Source organism: Larimichthys crocea, chromosome III, assembly GCF_000972845.2.
Source record: "Larimichthys crocea isolate SSNF chromosome III, L_crocea_2.0, whole genome shotgun sequence".
Classification (NCBI taxonomy): domain Eukaryota; kingdom Metazoa; phylum Chordata; class Actinopteri; family Sciaenidae; genus Larimichthys; species Larimichthys crocea.
This window is the reverse complement of record NC_040013.1, coordinates 23,788,803-23,810,539: the sequence shown is the minus strand read 5'-3', so window position 1 is coordinate 23,810,539 and position 21,737 is coordinate 23,788,803. Positions and strand designations below refer to the sequence as shown.

The window sequence follows — 21,737 nt, the reverse complement described above, 5'->3', positions numbered from 1 at the left end:
ATATTGCATACACATCCTACTTCAAAAATAAAAAGGAGGATTCGCTTGGGAGCACCCTTTTCAAAATAGATTCACTTTTAATTCATTTAATTTAGGCCTGCACCATGTGGTATGGAGAGACCGCCATTTGATATGCAGCCTGTGCTTGAATGAGTTTAATTACTTAGCCGTCAAACAAAGTTATGCAGCATATGCACTTTCAGAAATATTGGATCGGTACTACATGGGATGCTTATCAATGTGGAAGAAGATGTGTGTATGCATGTGTGTGCAGTCTGCCTGGGTATTTATTAGACGCTAACTGATGATCATGCTGAATTTGATTGAGACGTGCCTGCAATGCAAATTCAGCTATTCACAGACAGGCTGCCAGATACTGTAGGAACGACTGAAAGATATTGTTATCGGATCATACCAGTGGTTTTGCATATCCTATTATCTACATGTTTTGGAACAGACACTCTTTTGCTCTCTATTTATTTTATTTATTTCCATTCACACCCATCAGAAAACATGAATAAATAATTTCACTCTTGCAAACAAGGAGCTTCCGATTGTAATTTTGTTTGTTTCTCCATGAGCCGGCGTTGGCTCTTTCCTTGCACCATATTTGACATTGATATATGCACATTTAGAACATGTACTACGAGTAACACCACAGCTAATCATTTTACAAACCATAGTAACAAAACATTGTGAAAAGTTAATGCAAACAAGTTCATTGTGATTGATGACACAACTTAAGTAAGTTTCAAGAGCCTGCTGATAGATTTATAGATGTGACTGGAAACAATGTAAAGATTATTCCAAATTTTTTTACTCTAGCAATTGAAATTCAAAACCAGTTGGGACAAACAGAGAAACATAAACCCCCTACATTTGCATAAACACTCACACAATACGCAGGCCAATAAATACACACATACATTTACACACGTATCAACCCACATTGCACACACTGACAAACCTATATTTCCATGAGAGATATGTGAAACTGCAGGCCATTACTCCTGCAGAGGCAAGAGTCAGCTTGACTGGGAGCTAATGGATAGACCCATTAAAGCCGAGAAGAACCAATGTTTCACCATTAGATAAGGAATCAATTATATGTTTGTATGTTGCTTTCTGCCTCCCATATACTCGCCCTCAGGCTCTGACTTAAAGCTCCTATGAGAAATACAGCTGGAAGAGAAAACTAGTTCTCACTTATTTGTATTTTTGTATTTTTAACTCCAACTTCAAGTGGTGGCAGCAGGTTTAGCAGGGGGTTCCAAACATCCCTCTCCCCAGCAGCACATTCCAGCTCCTCCAGGGAGACCCCCAGGCATTCCCTGGCCAGATGTGCTATATAGTCCCTTCAGTGGGTTCTGGGTCTGCCCTGGGGTCTCCTAGAATATCTACAAAGGAAGGTGCCCAGGAGGCATCCTATGCAAAGGAGCAGCGGCTCTACCTCGAGCTGACTCCAGTTGTCTGGGCTCCTAACCTTATTTTTTAAGGCTAAGCCCAGCCACCCTGCAAAGGAAGCTCATTTCAGCCACTTGTTTCCGCGATCTCATTCTCACCACCCAAGGTTACTGACCATAGGTGAGGGTTGGAATGTAGATGGGCTGGAAAATCAAGAGCTTTGCCTTCCGGCGTCCACTTCCCCACAACGGTCTGGTACAACATTCGCAATACTGCTGACAACGCACCAATCCACCGGTCCATCTCACGCTCCATTTTCCCCATCACTTGTGAACAAGGTCCCAAGATACTTGGACTCCTTCGCTTAGGGGAAGCAACTTGCTCCCAAGGGAGCATTCAACTGTTCTCCAGTGGAAAATGATGGCTTGAGGTTTAATAAATCAGTAAAAATGAAAAAGACTAACATGAAATATGTTAATAAATGCAACATGACATCCTGTGCTATGGTGATTCATGAGACTGTTTTTTTTTCTTAGTTTCTTAAAAAAATATATTTAATAAAGCCTCCAAATCCAGAGTGCCAGATGGTGAATTCCCTCTGAGACAAGATGCTCATATGACACAAATTGAAATGAAGAGACAAGATAGAAGAAGATAAAGAGAGGTGGTCTCCTGCACAGAGAGGCAACAAAGCAACTGCAAAAGTACATATAAAAATGATCATGTGTGGCCCTCATGCTCTGACATCCTAACTGCAATAACATTAAATCCTCTTTCCTGACTGCAGAGATGTTTTCACACGAAACGGGAGCATTTGCTAACAAGAGCAAAAACCTACAAATGTTGTTCTGGCAGCAGTCAGTCCAAGGACTTTTGATTTTTTTTTCTTTTTTTTTTTAGTTGAAATTTTTGGGATGGAAGAGGATTGGTGCTTTGCCACAACACAAGTCATGCAGTTGCCAAGGTAATCCTGGCACGGACACCTTAGGTCCTCGGTTTGAATATGTATCCATGGAAACAGCATCTGGCTAGTTAATGTTTTTGGTGATATAAAAGATTGTTTATCACTGCTCCAACAGCAAAAAAAATATATGATTAAAAGTAAAAGTTATAATTACATGCTATAAATTCTATAAATGATCAAATAAGTCTTCAAAAATAGCTCTTGCACTAACACTCAATGCTTTCTGCAGCTGCTTCACTCTTAAACTTACATGACATAGAAACATAATGCCGTTTTAGCCAATGGAAGACTTTTCATGCGACAAAATGATGCAAGAAGTCGTGAGCTTAGCACTGAACAATGTACGACTGACTGCGGTTAATTAGTGATTAAGAACAGTATTTCTATTTCAAAGATTATCTCAGAGCAGCAGTTTGGTAAGTATGGGCTCTGCTGTTGTTGTGGTGGAATTAGCGCTGCAGAAATATGCATTAGCCCAAATTTATCAAGCCTACAAGTAAATATGGACGAAGTGTTGAGTCTGCATTAATAGCAAACAGCATCAACAGCAAATTAAAATTGGAACAGATAAAAAAAACAATAAAATCTCCAGCAAAAATATGGTATAATATTCTGTCCTTGCTACAAAGGCCGATTTCGCTCTGCAGCTGAGGTAAATAAACTATTTGAGAATATAAGTATTATCAATTATTGTCAATATATATGGATTTAAGACATGAACTGTAACAGCACAGGTCACTTCAAGGTAGTTCATGATTGTGAAATTGATTTCTACATGGCCAGAGTGCATATAGGGTTACCCAGTCACATGCAAACGTTTGCATGCAGAAATACACAAACTCTCTTGGTGGCACACTCAGAGCTGAGAAAACTGGCTTTGTTTTCTTTCATGGAGCTCTTCCCCCTGCACACAGATGCAATAAAAACTGAATCTTATTAAAGTTTGCAGGTTCCTGAAAGGATACAGGCAACAGTGTTTTCTCTGATAAATGTCTTATTTAACAATCTCCCCGGACATCCTAATTGTGGTGTTGGCTCGTGTTTCAGTGCACTGAACTGGAAAACCTTGGCATCTGTGCTGCTCCCTTTTCTCCTCTTCTCTCTATCTCCTCCTTTCTCCCTTCCCTTTTTTTCTTGTTTATAAGAGAAATTTTCTTATACCACTTAGCGTACAAAGAATTATCCCGATTATGTCATAGATCTGTAAAGAAAGAAAGCATTCATTTTCCAACTTTAGCATTAAACAGTTCAGAAAAGCTTAGAAGCTGCCGCGTGAATCAATTATTGGTTGTACGCCAGGTTTATGCATTTAAAGGCATGCAGAATATAGCACAGCTGATTTCAAATGGGCCATGATCCGGTATTTAGGGAGAAAATTAACTGTCAAAGAAGTTTATTGATGGCTGCGGGTATATTTAATCATTCACCTTTTTTTTTTTTTAAAGATAGACACTTATACGTGTCTATCTTTGGTCTCACCCAGTGAAGGAGTGCAGACTGGTGCCAGCAGCCAAAAGCCATTTTTATGAGCACTAAATGGCGTCCAGTGCATTCACCCCTGTGAATAAAAGAGGCGCTAGTCTTGTCTCTGTGAAACACCCCATTACTCCTCCATTGTTTGCCAAAGCACTTTGTCGAGAAATAATTTACACCGAGTCTTTCCACTTCCAGCCTGTTCAACACAAGGTCAAGTCCAACAAAAATGGCCCTGTAGTGTACACCAACCAACAGGAATGTTCCTCATCCGTTACTAACTTATGAGATGTGTTTGTGGAAGCAATATGGGATTGATTAATCTGGTATATTATTATAGGAGGGAACTCGTGCAATTATTTTTGACTATGCCAGTGGACCAGGAAATTAGCAGAAGCCTAATTAGCATTTTTTTTCTTGTAACCATGGGATACTTTTCATTCTCTAAACTACACATGTAGTAGTATAATGCCAGGACATCATACAGTGAACAGATATAGATTCATGATATTTGATTCTGTATTCTTCATACAAAACTCTTAGATCAAGTTCCTTAATAATGTTCATTGATGCACACGTGGGGTGCTTTGTATTGTGTAATTTCTTTCTGATAGATCTGAAAAGACCAAGATCAATGAATTAAACCATGTTTTTCTATAAAAGAATAATACTATTAACTGAAGGACGAGTGGGAAACCCTTGGTGACAGTGCAGTGGAGAGGACTTGACCTGTTCCTGATCCTGAAAAGGGGTCCTCCAGAAGATGATAAGAGGCTACTCTGTCCTTTTCCTCTCTGATTTATCTCTGTCTCCACAGACCCGTCATTCATGCCACGCTCGACCAGAGATAGCACCAGGCCAATTATTTCTGGACAAGCGCAATGTTTGGTGATAACATAACAAGATTTGTAGCTATTTTCTACTCAGGAACGTCGATTGTATGCTGCTGCTTTTTGCTAAAACTAGATGCTGATTCTGATACCGAAATCAGATGATTTCACGGAATGCAATTTTGAATTTTTGTGGAGCATGCCTCACAGAATAAGGTAGAAATGAAATCCCCTCTGCTTTACATTTTAACTGATGGCTGAGGTTTATACATATGCACACGCCTGCACAGAGAGTGCTGGCTCCAGCATGGAGAATAAAGGTTATATTTGATAGACATTGCCTCAAGCGTGGTGCTCTCAGCAGACTCGTGCCACCACTTTTGCAGAGCTACTCAAAGCCACACTGTGGAGAAATTAAACTGCGTTTGGCGAAAAAAAAAAAAAATAATAATAAAAAAAAATATCTATCTATATCTATCTATTTCTGTGGCCTATTTGCAATGCAAATTCCAGAAGCCTGTGGTCTCTCAGGGTCTATCATAGACAGCAGGCGAACCAGATGAACACGCAAGCGAGTGTCGGAGCTTTCATTTTGTATGCTCTCGCTCTCTCAGTCCTTCTCATTAAAGAGGCTCCATTTCTAAAGACATTTGTGCATCTCATGTATACTGATTCAAGCAATGCATGGAATCTCCTAGTTGTGAGGTAAACAGACCCTGCCGGACTGTTGGTTTCCACCAACCAGTAAAACAGTGAAAACGACCAACGGAGAGGCTCATTATGGTCCATAAGATTGGCTTAAATGGGCCTTTGTAGTGTACAGTAGTGATCACTTAGACCTTTGTATAACTCTGTGGTTGAAATGAGAGGTTGATATAGTTTTACAATACAGCATACGCCATCCATAAGGGACCACATAATGCACAGACAAGGACGGGGAGAGATAAATGCATGCTAGTTTGAATTTGTGGTTGGATTACGTACCAGATAAGGACAAATTCACGATGTTCATTTAGACAAACTTCAATGCTATATCAGACCACAAGAGTTCCCACATGAACTGCACTGGTTATGAATAGTTTACCCTTTAATACAGCAACATCCAATATGCATCTGCCATCCATTGCATCTCCCATTATCTCCCATTTCATTGAAATATAAATGTTCATGCATGCTAGAATACCCTTAAAGTTTATTAGATCCTAACTCTTGTATATTTACATCTTCAATAGTAGATTGTTAACATGCCACCAGACATTTACTTACTAATTTAGTGATGGTTTCCTAGAAGAAAGTCTTTAAAAGACTTTCTTTTGTGGATAAGGAAAAACAAACAAAAAACATTTAGCCTTTGCTGCTGAGTGACTTTGATATCCTGGTCTTTTGCCCGTTGCGCCATAATCCTCACTGAGCGGCCAGAAATGCAAGCAGGTGTTATGTTGATGTTCCAGTTGGCAGAGAGAAGTTTTGTTGACCATTAGAAAATTCCAGCCAGACAGTGAGTTTTGAAATTTCGGACATATGGACACCTGGTAATGATTTTTGTTTAGATTCGACCTCAGCAACCCTGTAGGTGTATGGTATTATATTGGTAGGTGTAGATTTCTTTTCCAAACATGAATTCCCAACGTGATCCCTCCTCAACCCCTCCATCTGTTGAAACATTCCATCACCTGTGTTTCTGTCGTTTTACTGTAAGTGTTAAGCGAAAACAGTGTGGTGAACTTCTCACCTTTTAATACAAGTCAGTCTGGAGCTAAGCGATGGTATTGAACCCAAATTATCGCCAGACTAAGATGTGTTTACGAGTGCCAAGAGGACATGTTCCAGAAGACAGAAGACCTTCATCAAAGCTGCTCTGCGTTGTATTGACATCAATTCTACAGTACGCTGGAGGTGTTATTGGGCATATGAATGAAATAGAAACTATTGATTTCTGTCAGCTATAGTGTCTTATGTTTTAATGCAACAAAACAGATATGAAAAAAAAAACAATTACCTTTTTTAAATTGAGGCTATATTTTGTTCTCCGCTTTGCAAAATAGCATCTGATCCACCAAGCTTTCTCTGTATCACATGCTTTGTCTGGTTGTCTTTGCCGTTGGCGCGCCACAACATTCATCTCGCACGCTCATATCTGATCAAGCTTTTCATTCAGTACAATTTACTGTGATTTTTTTGGGAGGACCCATCCCAGAGGTGAATGGCTGTGCAAAGATGGCATTTTCTCTGCATAAATCAATTATATTTTCATTTCTTTGGATTCTAGTCTGTGGCAACTACAGATGATTTCTGAACCCATCTTTGCCACAGGCAATCACATGGACCATGTCAAGAACAGGAGAATTTGAAACCCTCTGCACATTTGTTACAGCGCCAATTATGTTGTTTTTTTTTTCCAGTGAGGACTGACCAAGTGTGCGTGCTCTTTTTCATATGCTGTCTGATTTTTAATAATTCAATTACACACACAATCGGGAATAAAGATCTTCACTGGAGACCTGGCATATGTGCACATTGTTAATAAAATGTAGTGTAATTCTTTCAATTTGTGCAGACAGTACAATATGTATTGTTCTTGCCAGGATTTTTCCTACTTGTTTGGATTCACAATCCGCCTATGTCTTTCTGTGATCTTGCATTTCTTTTGCTGTTGTTGAAGGCTTGAGCAGAGTTGTCATTGACTGAAGAGAAGATCTACAAACAGCTACTGCTGCTGCTGTGTGATCCCTCATTTCAGACTCAAACCTGGCTGGTTTAAAAGAACATTTACCAAAAAAAGGTGGCTGAATGTAGCAGAAGACAACTGTCAGTTTGGGTCTTCGGCATCTACGATGGATTTTAAATCATTTTCAAGTAGTACAGAAGTATCCATCTCAGGCCACTGCTGCATGTAATTCCATCTCTCCATTGTTCACCAATAGTTCAAAATGTTCCTGACACACACTTACAAAACACACAGCCAACAAATAAATACTGTTTTGTTTTAAACCACAGTCCATGGCATTGTACTGTGAGTGAAGAAGACAATTATTTTGCAGGGCTGGTTCAGAAGTTTCACCTTTGAATTTGTCTTATCCACTGTAAAACTGAGGCATTATTACTTTGTTTTCATGCCTCTGAATTGCTGTCCACATCGGAGTTTGAGTACTTTGACAATCTTCCTCTGTTTCCCCTTCTTAGAGAAACAACTGACTAATCATGGCTAAGTAGGCGGGACAGGGACATCTTCCTAGCTGGCTAGCAACATTTGTGAACATGGCAACAGATAATGATTATCAGGATAATTCATATTTGGCATCTGTTGTTAGTTTTCCCATTTGCAGATTTTCTGTAGCACTTTGCTTTAAAACTCACAATATATTCACAAATATATATATTTCAAGACAAATCTGTGGCAGTCCATAGGTTTCCTTTACTTCCTGGATGAGATGAACCATAACAGAAACAAGCTCTTAACCAGGGATGGGGAGCTCCCATTATGTAATCCTGGATGGCTTCTACAGGGACTTAATGCACTTTTCTGATTGGCAGTGGCTTCTGTTCACCGTGTTTAGGAAATCCCAGCCTCCCTTGCTTATTCTTTTATTTAACAGTATATTTGCTTTATCTGAGACACACTGTCTTTCCCTGCAACCCCTAGCTTCCTTTTGCGTTTCCTTTCCCATGAGAGATGAATGTAGATTACAATACGGACTGAGATGCAGAACAAATTGCTTTGTGTATGCTTCAGACCTCTGGGCTGAAGCCTCTTGATAGTGGCTGTAGGTGAAGTCCTAAGTATCACTAAAATGTTGGTTTTACAGCCACTCAGGAAAATATATTTATATTTGTCACCACTCTGTCCCCTTCTCTCCTGAGACGAGTCCACAGAATAATGAAATGCAATTATCGCAAGAAAATTGTTTTCTTTTTTTTTTGCTTTCTTGCCAGTATTGGTGTTCATGGTTCTGTCATGCTGACTGAAATGAATAAATCAAACGTGAACATTGTTAGCGACGTTTCCTCTGCCTTATGGAACTATCCGAGCATTAGGTGAAAAGTGCCTGGTTGTCACTTCATTAATGTAAATGCAAGAGCAAAGTAAAACCCATTTCCCAAAGGATGAGAATGTTTATTTGTGATTTCTATTTTTATTTCCTATGAAGGCAAAGTGATGAAATGATACATGGCCCTAGTGCTGGCTCGATGATTACTGCCTAGATGGAACTTGATTTGTCGACTCTTACCAGATCACAACCTCCTTCTTCGCCTGTTTACTCGCTCAGTTTTGTTCCTCAATCCATCGATCTGTTTTTCTTTGTCTCTCTTTTTCCCTCTTTCTCCATCATTCCTACATCATTTCCACTTACGTAAGGCCTAGCAACGCAGTTACTGAGTCTGAGTACAGCTGTAACTGCCAGATGGATAGGTGGGGGTTGCCTTGACTGTCAGCCAGCATCCAAATCCTAGCTTTTTCTCTTTCTCGTACTCGGGGCTGCCACACACACAACACATACTCTAGGATCATATATCTCAAATTAGTTTCAAAGATAGAGAAGTAGTTCATTTCAAATATATCTTTGACTTAGGGTAAAAGGTTCTTTTGAAGCACAGACATCTGTGCATCTACGAGAATCCAATTGTAAAAATGTTTCTGTATGTTCTTTTGTTACATTTGCTCAAACGGACACTAATGCTGGGTGCAACTCGGTTGAGAGAAGCTGTATCAGTGACAGAGTCAGCATAAGGAGTGCAGTCATGTACCTGCAAGCAGATTAGAACCGACTTAATGTCACCCAGCTTCCCTGAATACCTGTACATCTTTCAGCACACACTTATGACAGAGGCCTGCTGGTCAGATAATCTAACTCCCATAGTGTGTCCAAACGTCAAAGCAATTTTGTTCCCCTTCCAGCTGACATTTTTCTGACATTTTCTTCTCACAGTCGCTCCATTGAACAAGTTTCTTGAAGACCAGTAATTTCATAATTTACTCCATTATCATGCTTTTACATTTATGTATCATTTTCCGTGTAAACGCTTGTCAGATTTGTAGCTTATTCCACGTAATTCCTTGATGGAAAGCGTAAAAAGCCTAACCATAGTTTATCTGGTATAACAGCACACTCTTGGACCATAAAACATATATTTTTTCCAACATTAAAATGTTGCTCAAGTGAACATCCCACAGGTGGGATTTGGGAGTCAACTCATCTGCTTTCCTTTGTGTGATCATCTGAAGAACAACACTGTGTGCTTCTATATCCCTAAACATCCATAATCATTCAACAAAATAAAAACACCTTTCAAATGCATCTATGGTATGCATCTCTCAGAGGACCCCTACTATAAAGAACTCCAAAGACTGAGAATTACAGGAAAACACTGGACAAATGATTTGCATCAGTGAGTCGGGATCTTTTAAAGGTAAACACTCCATGTAATAGAGTATTTGTTCTGAGCTCTAGTGGGTAGCTACTTTGTGTATACAATACTCAAGGGTACACCAACCAATCAACAATTTGAGTAATCGAAGACTAAAACAACTGTTATCTCCTGTGTGTTGTGGTCGATCATCCGTCCAGCCATCCATTTCATCGGCTCATCTGGTCATGGTTAAGCAGGGTATTCCAGATCACCCTCTCCTCAGCAATGTTCCTCTTTGGGATCCAAGCACTGGATCAACTCCAGGGTGTTCTCCCAGCTGGAATTACAATGCAAACATCTAAAGGATGGTCCCAGAGAAGCATCCTGAACAGATGCTGGAGCTGGCTTCTTTCGACACAAAGGAGGAGCTCTCTCCAGATTCTGGAGCTCCTTACACTATCTATATCTAAGACTGGGCTCAGCCATCCAACCTTGGAGGAGACTAGTCAAATTTGATGTGGATACAATGATCTTTGCCAGAAACAATACAGGAGTTATACATGGCCTTTACTAATACATTATCATAGAGGCCATTACAATTCAGCCCTAAATATTAAGCAATACTACAATATGTAGGTATATACTATGTTGTATTATCTAAATCAGTTTTAATAAATGGTTAAAACAACCTAAAACAAAACAAATATCAAAGTATACTCATACAGGTGCTGAACCCATCGGCAGCAGCAGTTTCTCATTGGGTCATTTTCTCTTTCTCGGACAGTACAGAGGGCAGAGCAACAGAAAACTGGGAAGAAAGACAGTATGTGCCTTGAAGGCCCTATGAATTAAATATTGAACTAAAGTGACATTTTTTTTTTACAGTGATACAATATGCCGAGCTACAGTATGCTTGTTGTAATGGATTGCTGTTGTGTGCAGTTGGTGGGATGGTAGTATTACAGAGAGAGAGCCTTGCCGCTGCGCTGCTCGGCTGACTGTTGCTGTCACAGAGGCTTGTCCCTGTCAGCTAGATAGATGACATTCTAGCTACCCCGCTATCTACCTGATACCTGAGAGACAGAGACACCGGTGATGCCCTTCAAACGCTATACACCATCAACCCTGTGACTCTGTGTGTGTGTGTGTCTATTGTCAGGAGAGTGACGTGTGTGTGTGTGTGTGTGTGGGTGGGTGCAGGTGTGTGTGTCTGCACATGTCATGGCATGGTAGCATGCAGGTTTTGTTAACACGTTACATGTACTCTTGCACGTACGCATTTGATTTAGAAATACGAACACCGTCTTTAATCAGGTAACATTACAGTACGTAAGAAGGAAATGATGCATGGCACATAATACATGCAGAGCATGCAAAGCATATTATTCTAGTCTAAATAGTTTAACAATGGATGCAGCGTAAATAGCTTCATATGGAGCATCCTCACTTCTGTTGTGCATTATTAAAACCATAGACCTCCAACGTAATGGTCTTTGGTATTGGTTTTATTTATTATTGTTTCATAATTATGTTCATGTCATGTTTCTTTAAGTCAGCCTAACAACATATTGTTGCAAGAGGTGTCACTGTGATAACATTTATATTCTAAATCAGTGATTTATTTCCCTCTTCTTCTACATATCAGCATCTGTATGTTTGCTTTATTATTTATGTATGCTTTATTTATAATATCATAGCTTTAATACAGAAAGTTTGAGACTCTTGCTCTGGTGTCACGCAGTCCATCCAATCCGTGTTAAAAGCTGCAGTGAGCAGCAGCGATTACAAGACAAACAGTTGCCTCAGTTGCAATCCCGTTGCCAAACATCACCTATTTCCTTTGGCACTTAGCGGGCGCAAAGCTGCCAACGATCTCACTTTGAGCCCATAATAGCGCTTCCTGAACACCCAACACTCAGAGTTAATAATGCACTGGTAGTTGACTGTTGAGGCTGCCAGATCTCAGTAGTGACCACAGCTACGCCACCATCTCCCTCTGCTTTTTGCCTTCAGGTGGGGAGGCTGACCTTTGTGAGCGGCCAGCTGGAAAATGTCAGTGCAGCGTAAACTGTTAGCGATCTCAATTTGCGATGGCATTTTCTGACGCCAGACCCTCAGGCAGCCACTCATGGTCGTGCATGAGTGTTTATTTACACGTGTGTGAGTGTGTGGCTGTCGATTTCTGACTTAAATACAGCTTGACTGATCTAATGATGGTTTGACTCTCTAACCCGTTCATTTTCTCCTTTCTCCTTTCTGTTATTGTTGTCAGTTAAACCCCTGATGCTTGTGCTTCCTCTACCTGTATCTTTCTTCAATAACTTTCCGGCTATACGCTGCTACTTGCTCACCTTCAGTTCACTGCCTCGCCATTAGTGGCTACTATTACATAAACTCTATCTGTGTGCAGCGCATGCCTCACAGATTAAAAGACCAAACACTGCCCCAGTCTATCTTCCAAACAGACCAAATAAACAGCATATAAAAAGATTAACAGTCCTCTCGAATTAGAATATGTATGAATCCCTTGAAAGACTTGAGCATGAATCGGAAAGTCTAGTCAGTATTTCAACCACACGGCCTAAAAATTAAAGGTTTTCTGTGTACACTATGATGAGCTAAATCCCCCCGGCTGTTTAGGCCTATGACTGAAAGAATGTCTGGCTTTGTATGCAGAATAATGAAGGCAGTCTCCAGTGAGCTGGGCGAGGCGAACGATACTATCTTAATGTTGTCAAATACGCCAAACAAAAGGGGGGGGATATCAGCGGTGAGGATGAATGTGGCTGTTACAGAAAGGGATGGCCTTGCAGATAGCACCGCCACAAATGGCAGCCGGGACTGTTTGTTTAGCCACGGCGTTATCTTTAAAGTGAACAGGTTTCCTACGACGGGTCAGGTTCAAGCAAGCTACCCGTGCATACAGAAGATGTTCCTGTACTCGGGGTGAACTCCGACGACTGGAAACTGGACAGCCCAGTAGAATCTTGTGAAGTTGTGCGGACACAAGTGTCCAAGCTGCTCTGATTTCTATTTTTACATTGCACTCACATCTTTGATCGTAGTTCAGAGGTAGTGATAAAAGGCCTCTTTCATTACAAAACAGTATCCTTCCAGAATAATTTATCCTGTGATCTCCCTTTCATAACAGACACATTTTCCAGCTCTCAACTCTACAAAAGCCATATTCCACCACACCAACCTTCCCTTGGGTACTCCTTAAACTCTCTTACCTCTTAACTAAGCACTCATTTCCTCTCTTAACCATTTTCCTCCAGGGTTCACCTTGTCCAACTACTTGCCAGTACATGACCTGGCATTGGCTTGCTGAATAATGCTTTAATTAGGGAGAACGCACAGGGGGTGATCTCACTGTCGACCACAAAGTGCTGCCTCCATTCCAGGGCTTCCCCTCTGAGTTTGTGTGTGTCGGGAAAAATCGTGGGACTAGAGAGACAGAACGATGCAGAGATGGAGGGAACTTCAATTAAAACTCCCACCTGAATAAGTTATGTCTTTCTAATAGACTTCAGGGAGTAGTCATGAATATATAAAGAGGAAATATGCATTCATCAAATCCTCCATTCTGGTCACACACTGAAAGGGCAAATTGGTAGGGAAAGTGAGAGAAATAGTTTAGGGAGGGGTTTGCTGAGCTTCCAGGCTGTCTGGCATTTAAAAAAAACACACAAAGAGAATAATATGGAATTGAATATAAAACACCTTTTAGAGAGCGACTACAAAATTAATGACAAACATAAAGGAACATTTCCAGATGCGGATGACGCAAGTGAGCCGGTGTTGGAGGTAGAATGACTATGGAGCTGATTATGGAAATGTATTTGCAGGGCAGATGTGGGATGGACAGGAAACACTGTTTGGGGAAGAAAAAAAAAGGTTGCTGACATATTGATTGAAGCATAGTTTGTTTTACTTCCTCCGCGTGGGGTTTCAGAAAGGTCAGCAGGAAAGGATTTTAGGCTGGAGCATCAAATGTTTTCTTTTAAAGTAAGAATAAATATGTGTTCAACAAAGAAAATGTTATTAACCACTCAGCCAATTTTGAATGAAAAAATATCGACAGGTTTATGAAACTAGGTGTCAAAATCAACTACTAAACCTACATCTCCATTGTTGCATTTATTGGATGCCCATAATTCAGTATGGCGTTGCCAAAGCAGGTTAACAATGTAAGGAAAGAGACCACAGACATTACAGCACTGTCTACACAGTAAATCTAACTTGAGAGGTTTAAAAAATAGAAATAGAAAAATAAAAAAGAACAGATGGAAGATAAAATAAAGATGATAATGACTTGGAAAGAGCCAGTTATGTGTTGCTCCCCTGGAAATAACCCGGCACACTGTATGCTGACATGTGACATGTTTTGCTGCTTCACTGTCAGTGTTTCCCCAAATAAACATGGTGTTTCGGTGCGAGACTACACCAGCGCAGATTGGAGTTTATTTCGTCGAAGTACTTTTATTTTCCTCTGCCTTCGTACGGTGTAGCGGGATGTGTTGTTCTGTCTCTCACACTCTTGTTCTGTTTGAGTGGCTGATTGAGAGATTTGTCAGAGTCTGGTGCAAGCTTGTCTGGGTCTGCATGAATATTCCTGGAGTGAAGCAGATCCCTCGGAGCTTGGATGCTGTCAGGGGGGTCGCTGTGACAACTGATGGGATTTACTGCTGACAGATGACTTTGTGTGTGTGTGTGTGAGAGAGAAAGGGCCACCAGTGGCATTTGACATCTACAGTATATCTCAATTTTCACCCTTAAATGGTCGTCCATTAGACACAGCAGCAGCTCAGGGCATTCAAGTATAGGCCCTCTTATATGTGGGCTACCTCCATATTGTGATCTTGCACATGACAACACAAATACAAAAGAAAAAAGATAAAAAAAAACTTTTTAGAAATCTTTTTTTGGAGTCTGGTTTCCTTGAGATTCTGTGTGTGTGTGCACTTTATTTACTGACTTGAGTGCTGCCCTCTTTGATTGATTAGTTTTTACCATCACGGAAGACAAGATGGAGTGCACCAATTAACATTGCTTTTGACAAATGAACTTGGAGATGGAGTTCACTAAGGAACCGAACTGCTGGGATATATAATATATGATGTTTATTATGATGGATGAGGGTCTGAGATGATGGTCTCACAATGTTTCAGAGATAGATTTGAACTATCGGTTAACTATTGGCGAGGCTGTTAAAGCCCGATTCAGTTTCAAAATAAAACCAGACCTAACAAACCAGCCAACAAAATATTACTAGGGTGGTGGTTTATGTCCTAATCTGTCACTTATCCACGGATGAAAACATCGTTTATTGGCAGTGAAAGCCGAATGTTTCCAACATGTGGTAAATTCTACTCCAAATGACAGAATCAGAATTCAGCCTGGTTCACCGAATCCGAAAAACAGCTCACACAAAAAAAAAGAAAAGACAAACAGGGAGAAAATGCCCATTTTTCCTCTTCAAGGGATGACAAAGACTGCAGCAACACTCACAACAAGCTCTGCCGCTCTCTCCCTAGAGCAGTAGCTTGGCTGCATGGACTTGAGCTGAAATGGGCAGGACCAAAGAGACTGAAAAAGTACAGCCAACAACATCCTTAACAGGCTGCCTCTCTGTGACATTTCAGCTGTGGCTTCGGGCTGTGTGCCGGAGACATTTAATGTGCGTGACTGCATGTACACAGGCGTGTCTGTTTATGTCCACCGCGCTGGCACTTCCAGGATTTAAAGTCTTGACAGTGTTATAAGACTTAAACTTATACTTATCAGGACATTGTCAGAAAGTCTTTAGGATGGAAGCAGGAGCTGGACTGACAAAACGCATTTACAACATCAGGTGAAAAGAGACAACAGACTGTAGCACAAAGCCGACAGCTGGAGGGTAGACTTTGTCCTAAAATGACACGGGCCATCATGCAGTGAACGGAAAGTTGATATAAGGATGGGAATTTCAAGACAGCGGCACTAAAATCGTCTCTGCCAGCATCGAGATTTTATGAAAGGCATGTATCACTAGATTTCTCTTGAGTTCTATCCGTTCTATCCCTTGCTACCTCTGTTTGGTCTGCTGGTGGAAACCAGGTTAATGACACTAAATTAAGACTAAGGATTCATGTGAAAGAAAATTAGCATTGAGTTGCTCCGAGCTTATTCTGTTTTAATCACAAGGAGACGTGTTATTTAAATAACACGGCTGTGCTGCATATCTGATTATACTTTTGAAATGCATGACCTACAAACAATGGGCAGAAAGAAAACACGTTCCTTGTTCATCCTTACTCGTCACCTTTTCTTTTATACTGTTTGTTTTGTGTGTCACCTCTCATTCGTTTGCTGTCTGTAATTGGTTCCGTTAACCCAACTACGGCATAATGCGCACACCAGAAAAACATGTTGAGACCAACATAAAACCCATCTTTTAACTGTGGTAATTAAGATGTAACACTTAAGAAGTGTATGTGTCTCCATGCTGATGTTTAGCAGGTCATAATCTTCAGTATAGTATGGACAATATGAAGAATGGATGTCGTATCCGTGATGTCTTCTGAAGCTCAGAGTGTGGTGGCTCTGGCCGCCACCATCTTGGTGAAGTTGAGCATTTTTTTATTAGATTATTTTTTTTGGCCTTTAATGATAGGACAGCTGAATATAGACAGGAGGCAGAGAGAGACGCAGTAAATGGCCGTCCGATGCGGGATTCAAACCGGGGCCTGCTGCAGCGAGGACTATAGCCTCCACACACGGGGCGGTCGGTAGCGTAGTGGGTTAAGCGGCCGCCCCGTGTGTGGAGGCAAAGTTGAGCATTTTAATATGGGGGCCTATGGAGATGAACTCATTCTGCAGCCAGCCTCAAGTGGCCGTTCACTGCAGTGAAAAGTCAATAGTCTTCATCCCCTAACTTTGGTTATCAGCTCAACTGTTGGTGACAAAGGATGGAAAGTCTGAATATCACCAAATGAGCTGTTCTATTTTCTTGCTTCGGTGCTTTCCATGCACTTGTGGACAATAATAGCGACAATGAAGTGCCTGTGACGCCTTATGGAAGATGATATCCTCATGCTCACAAACCCTTGATGAACTATACAGTTTGATTCCCCCGATGCAACTAACTTGCCGGAGGCATTGTGCATTAGCGCACAAACAAAAGGCGGGCACATGTTCGCACACCAGTAACACACTGCTTTAATGGCACCAGAATTTTTCCAGCCTAATGATCAGTTCTTGAGATGCAATTAGACAACCTGTCAGTAAAGCCCGAAGTCACTGTGTGTGTGTGTGTGTGTTCATGTGGATGTCATCGTGTCTGTGTGTGCATGTGTGTTTCTCCCGAGGTGTAATTGCCAGTGGTGCTGCCACAGGGGCCTCCGGCTGTAAGCAAGCAGCCGAACGCAGGCTAGCCAGGATAGGAGCGGTGGCAGTAATTGGCCAGAGTGAACCTGCAGAGAAACATATGTAATCAAAGGAATAGACGGAAAAACACAGAGCACAACAGAGACAGAGAAAACATGTCTTCCCTCCACACAATAGAGAGGAGACAGAAACACGGACATCAGGAATGGTCTACATGGGAGGGAAAGTTAACACTTTTAAAGTACACATGAATACAGGCTTCACCAGACAGATGAGTCATTAAAATGCTACAAAAACAGAAGCAACACCATTGCTTGTTTTTGTTATGTTCAGAAGCCGCTAAAAAAAAAAAGTGGCATGACACTGGACATTGGAGTTCTTTTGAAACGGCTCATTTGAATTGCTTTTGAAACCCATTTTATTGTGAAGGTACAAGGACTCGGAGTGTTATGTATGTGTGTATAGCAGCACATCTTTGTGTGTGTGTGTGTACAAAGATATCCTCATGTTCATGTGTTTATCAGCAAGCTGTTGGGATCTACATCAGCACTTCTAGGCAGCTACGGCCACCCCTAATCCATACTGTCCCTGTCAGCCAAATGCTAATGATGCTGGAGCCCAGTCCCCTAACCGGCTACCACTCCTCCACCTGCATCTTCTCTATATTTCACATCTCATCATATACTTTACCAATGATTAGATTTTTCTCCACATACAAGCCATCCAAACAAATCAATGGTTTACAAGGCAAAACATGGAGCGATCCATCCAAGTGAAACGGGGCTCAGCTGTGTCTCCATGGCCGACCTCCCCTGTCACACACCTGCACTTCATCTTAGCTGGAATGAAATTGAGGCTTGCTTGAGATGATTATGTACCATTTTTTCCAGGAAAAACTTATGAACGAGGGGGTGGCAGCAAGGTGATGTTGGGCTAGTACAGACTAAGACTCACATTTCTCTACCATTCAGAAATAATGATAGTTATTTTATACTTTCATAAGGTTGTGTACGACCCATCTGGCACACCTGAAAAAATCTCAGTGGGCCGCTGTACCGGTGGTCATCAAATAATGCAGTTTTTACCGGACTCCTGACCCTGCATGCCTCTTTACCGGCACTGTCTGTGTGCTGTGTCACTGTTGACTTTCGTCCCACCCTTTCCTTCCTCCAGGGAGTCCATGGCAGAATAGCTTTCCCAGTACACCCCTGCTTTTAGCATATGAGGGAAAAAAGTCCATCATTTTACAGGTAAAGCTGCGTCGGGGCAGCTCTGACTTCTCTAATGGGAATAATTAATGATGCCTTAAGTGCGTGAAGTTCAATGAGATTCTCGGGTAAGTGTATTGCCAGCGGTAAATACACTTTAATTTTATAAATATTCTACACAGGTAATCGCCTGGCATATTAAATATTCAGTTTGTGTCAAGTTTTCCCATTTAGCTTGTTAGTTTGTTGGCAAGTGAATCAGACTGGCCATGGATTAGAAATATGCATTTCTTGTTTATTTTGGCGAAACGTTGACTTTCGACTGAATCAACACAGTTTGACTGTTATGAATTATGTTTAAAGTGCTGCTTTCTTTCTGTCTTGTGAATTTGTGCACGTACGGTATGAGTTCCACACACACACACACACACACACATATATATAGAGAGATACAATATATACCTAACAGGCAGGGAGGAAGAGGCACAAACTGAGAAAGAGGAGAGTGACACCCATAAATTTGACAAATGAAGGGATTCTGGGGAGAATTGCTCAGGGCAAGATAGACATTGATATAAACAGATGGATGAGTGCAGTGAAAGAAGAAGAAGTATTTTCAAGTGAGAACATAAAGTACACACACACACAAACGCACACGCACACACACATGCATACATATGAACAAATGAAAACCTTCCCTAACTTGTCAGTGTCTGGAGAATAGACACTTATTATTGGTTTCATTCGGCATCTATATCCACATGTAGCTGGCAGGGTGAGGCATATACCGCAGTATAATATGTGCCGACACAGAGGACCGGAAAAACATATACCGTACTTTAATATTTACATGTTGGTGTTTCCAGACGTATTAGTAAGTACTTGAGCTGATATATTTTTCAGAGATTGGAATGTTTTCAACGATTTGGCAGTGAAGAAATGACTTATTGATGTCTTTTAGTCGATATAATAGTATTTCAATCAGGATAAACAAATAGAAAGCATGAATGTCAAGCTATTATTACTGAAGTGAGTCACAGAAGAGCCTGGAGTGTGTTATATAGATCACGTAATTGTTTTCAAACAGAGGTCACCTGCATATGAAATCAATCCCTATCTGTATACTCCATTGAATGCAGGTGTTGTGGAGCAGCCGGTGATAGATCACGTCTTTCTAGTTGCTTGTGGGATCTCTTGTGGGAAAGTACTTGTTACATTTTCCCAATGAAGATGTCCTAACCTGCCCTGTGTGTCGCCGAATCAGCCGATCTAGGAAATTCTGGACACTTGCTCTACCTCAAACCTGCAAAAGCGAAATGTGGAGATAGGTCTGGCTAAGTAAGCAGTCAGCATGGACACTTAATAGAGAAGTTTGCTTTCTGCCTGAAATGACAAGCGAGTATAATTCATGAGATGGAGCGCCACATCTTCTATGAGGATATCCTCAAATATGACAAGGCTTTGAAGTAACTCAGTGAGCATGGCTATGGGATGTTGTGGTTGGGACACTGCATGGCTTCATGCCCCATCAGGAGCGTTTCAGACTGACTGACCGTCAGACTTTGTTAATTTGCTCACATTTGCTTCAGTAAACTGTCCTCAAACTATGTAGAAACAAGGCTGACGAAATGTTGGCACTGCAGCATCGTATCTGAACAATTTTCAGGAAGCAGTATCAGACTCCGGGCGTGACTATCTGTGCCCCAAGGCAGTCAAGGTTAGCAGTGATAACGCCTGAGTAACATTTGAAATCAGACATTTCTTAATTGGAAGAAAGGTGGAAGAAAAGACTTCAGCTTTAGTAATATATTCACACGATATTCACAAGGACGGTTTAAATTTGGCACAAGCGTGATACATGGTTCCCAGAACATATGGAGAGGTGCGACAGGTTAAGTGTAAATTAAGGAAGCAGGAGATAACACAGTGAGGCACAAAAGAAAAAGGAAACCGAAAGACAACTGTGAGGTAATCCCTGTCTCTAAAGCTGAAGGGACAGTGTACATAAGAAAAGTACAGCTTGATTGAACCTTTGTTAAACCTTCATTGCATTACAGTTGTGATATTTTTTCTCCTGTGTGTATAGGACCAATCAAACTTTCACATTTCTCGCCACGTCTCTCAGCAGCTTAATTTGAATCATTAAGTCCATAGAAAGGCAGATGGAACAGAAGAGGCCTGACAAACTGCCTGTTAGACTGACAGTGTTTTGGCTGTGATCAGTCTGTTCTTGCATAATTAAACTTTCTATCAGACACCTAGTCAAAATGAAAGCCCGAGATGTTACAGCTTCTAAGCACTGCCGTGGAATCCAAGCAAGGTCACTTTTACACACACACACACACACACACACACACACACACACACACAGGCACACTGTGTATAAAGAGACCAGATGGACTCTCTACACCAGCTCGCCTGCATACGGCACTCATGTGACCCTGACCACCTGGGCTCCGGAAGGTGACAGCGTGTCTCCGTAGTAATATATACACACCCTCACATACACACCAGTGTAGACATATCTGCAAGAACACAAGTGCATGCACATACACACACACAGAGACACCTGGACCCAAAATATGCAGAAGTCCAACAGTAGCTTGGTACCAACCCCCGTAATTGTGTGGACCAGTGATTAGAGCTTTGTTGTGCAGGTGAACGTAGGAGTGTTATGCTTACTTTGGAAAGGTGGCTTCATATGAATGATGTAATGATGAATAATGGGCCAACAGAGGCACTGGTGCATGCAAAGTGTATACATTGTGCACTCGGATATTATCAGTCACAGTTTGAGGGGAACAGAGACGCACAAGCGATCCTGTGCGGAACAAAATGTTTTATTATTTGTGCACAATTCAATTTGCTTTTAGGAAAAAATATTTGAATTCCTCATCAATATACCGCTGTGAAATTAGATGTAAAAACACATAATAATGGGAGAAAATGAGTGTGACCGCGACCGTTTCAAGCGACGTCTGCGGTGGTTTCAGCGTGGCACAGGCTGGTTGCCGGAGGGCTGCACGACTGCGGCGGATTCATTAGGGCTGACTATTAAAAGATGCTAATAGGAAATGAGAGACAAGTGCCAAAGAATAAAACATATATGTACGCTTTGTTAATTAATTCATAGAGTCCGAC

The 21,737-nt window shown here is 41.2% G+C and overlaps 1 protein-coding gene across 2 annotated transcripts in view; it reads left to right on the top strand.

Annotated features, from left to right (window-relative positions):
* Positions 1-21,737, top strand: part of nrg3a (neuregulin 3a) — a 315,969-nt gene that overhangs the window by 52,116 nt on the left and 242,116 nt on the right. The window lies entirely within an intron of this gene.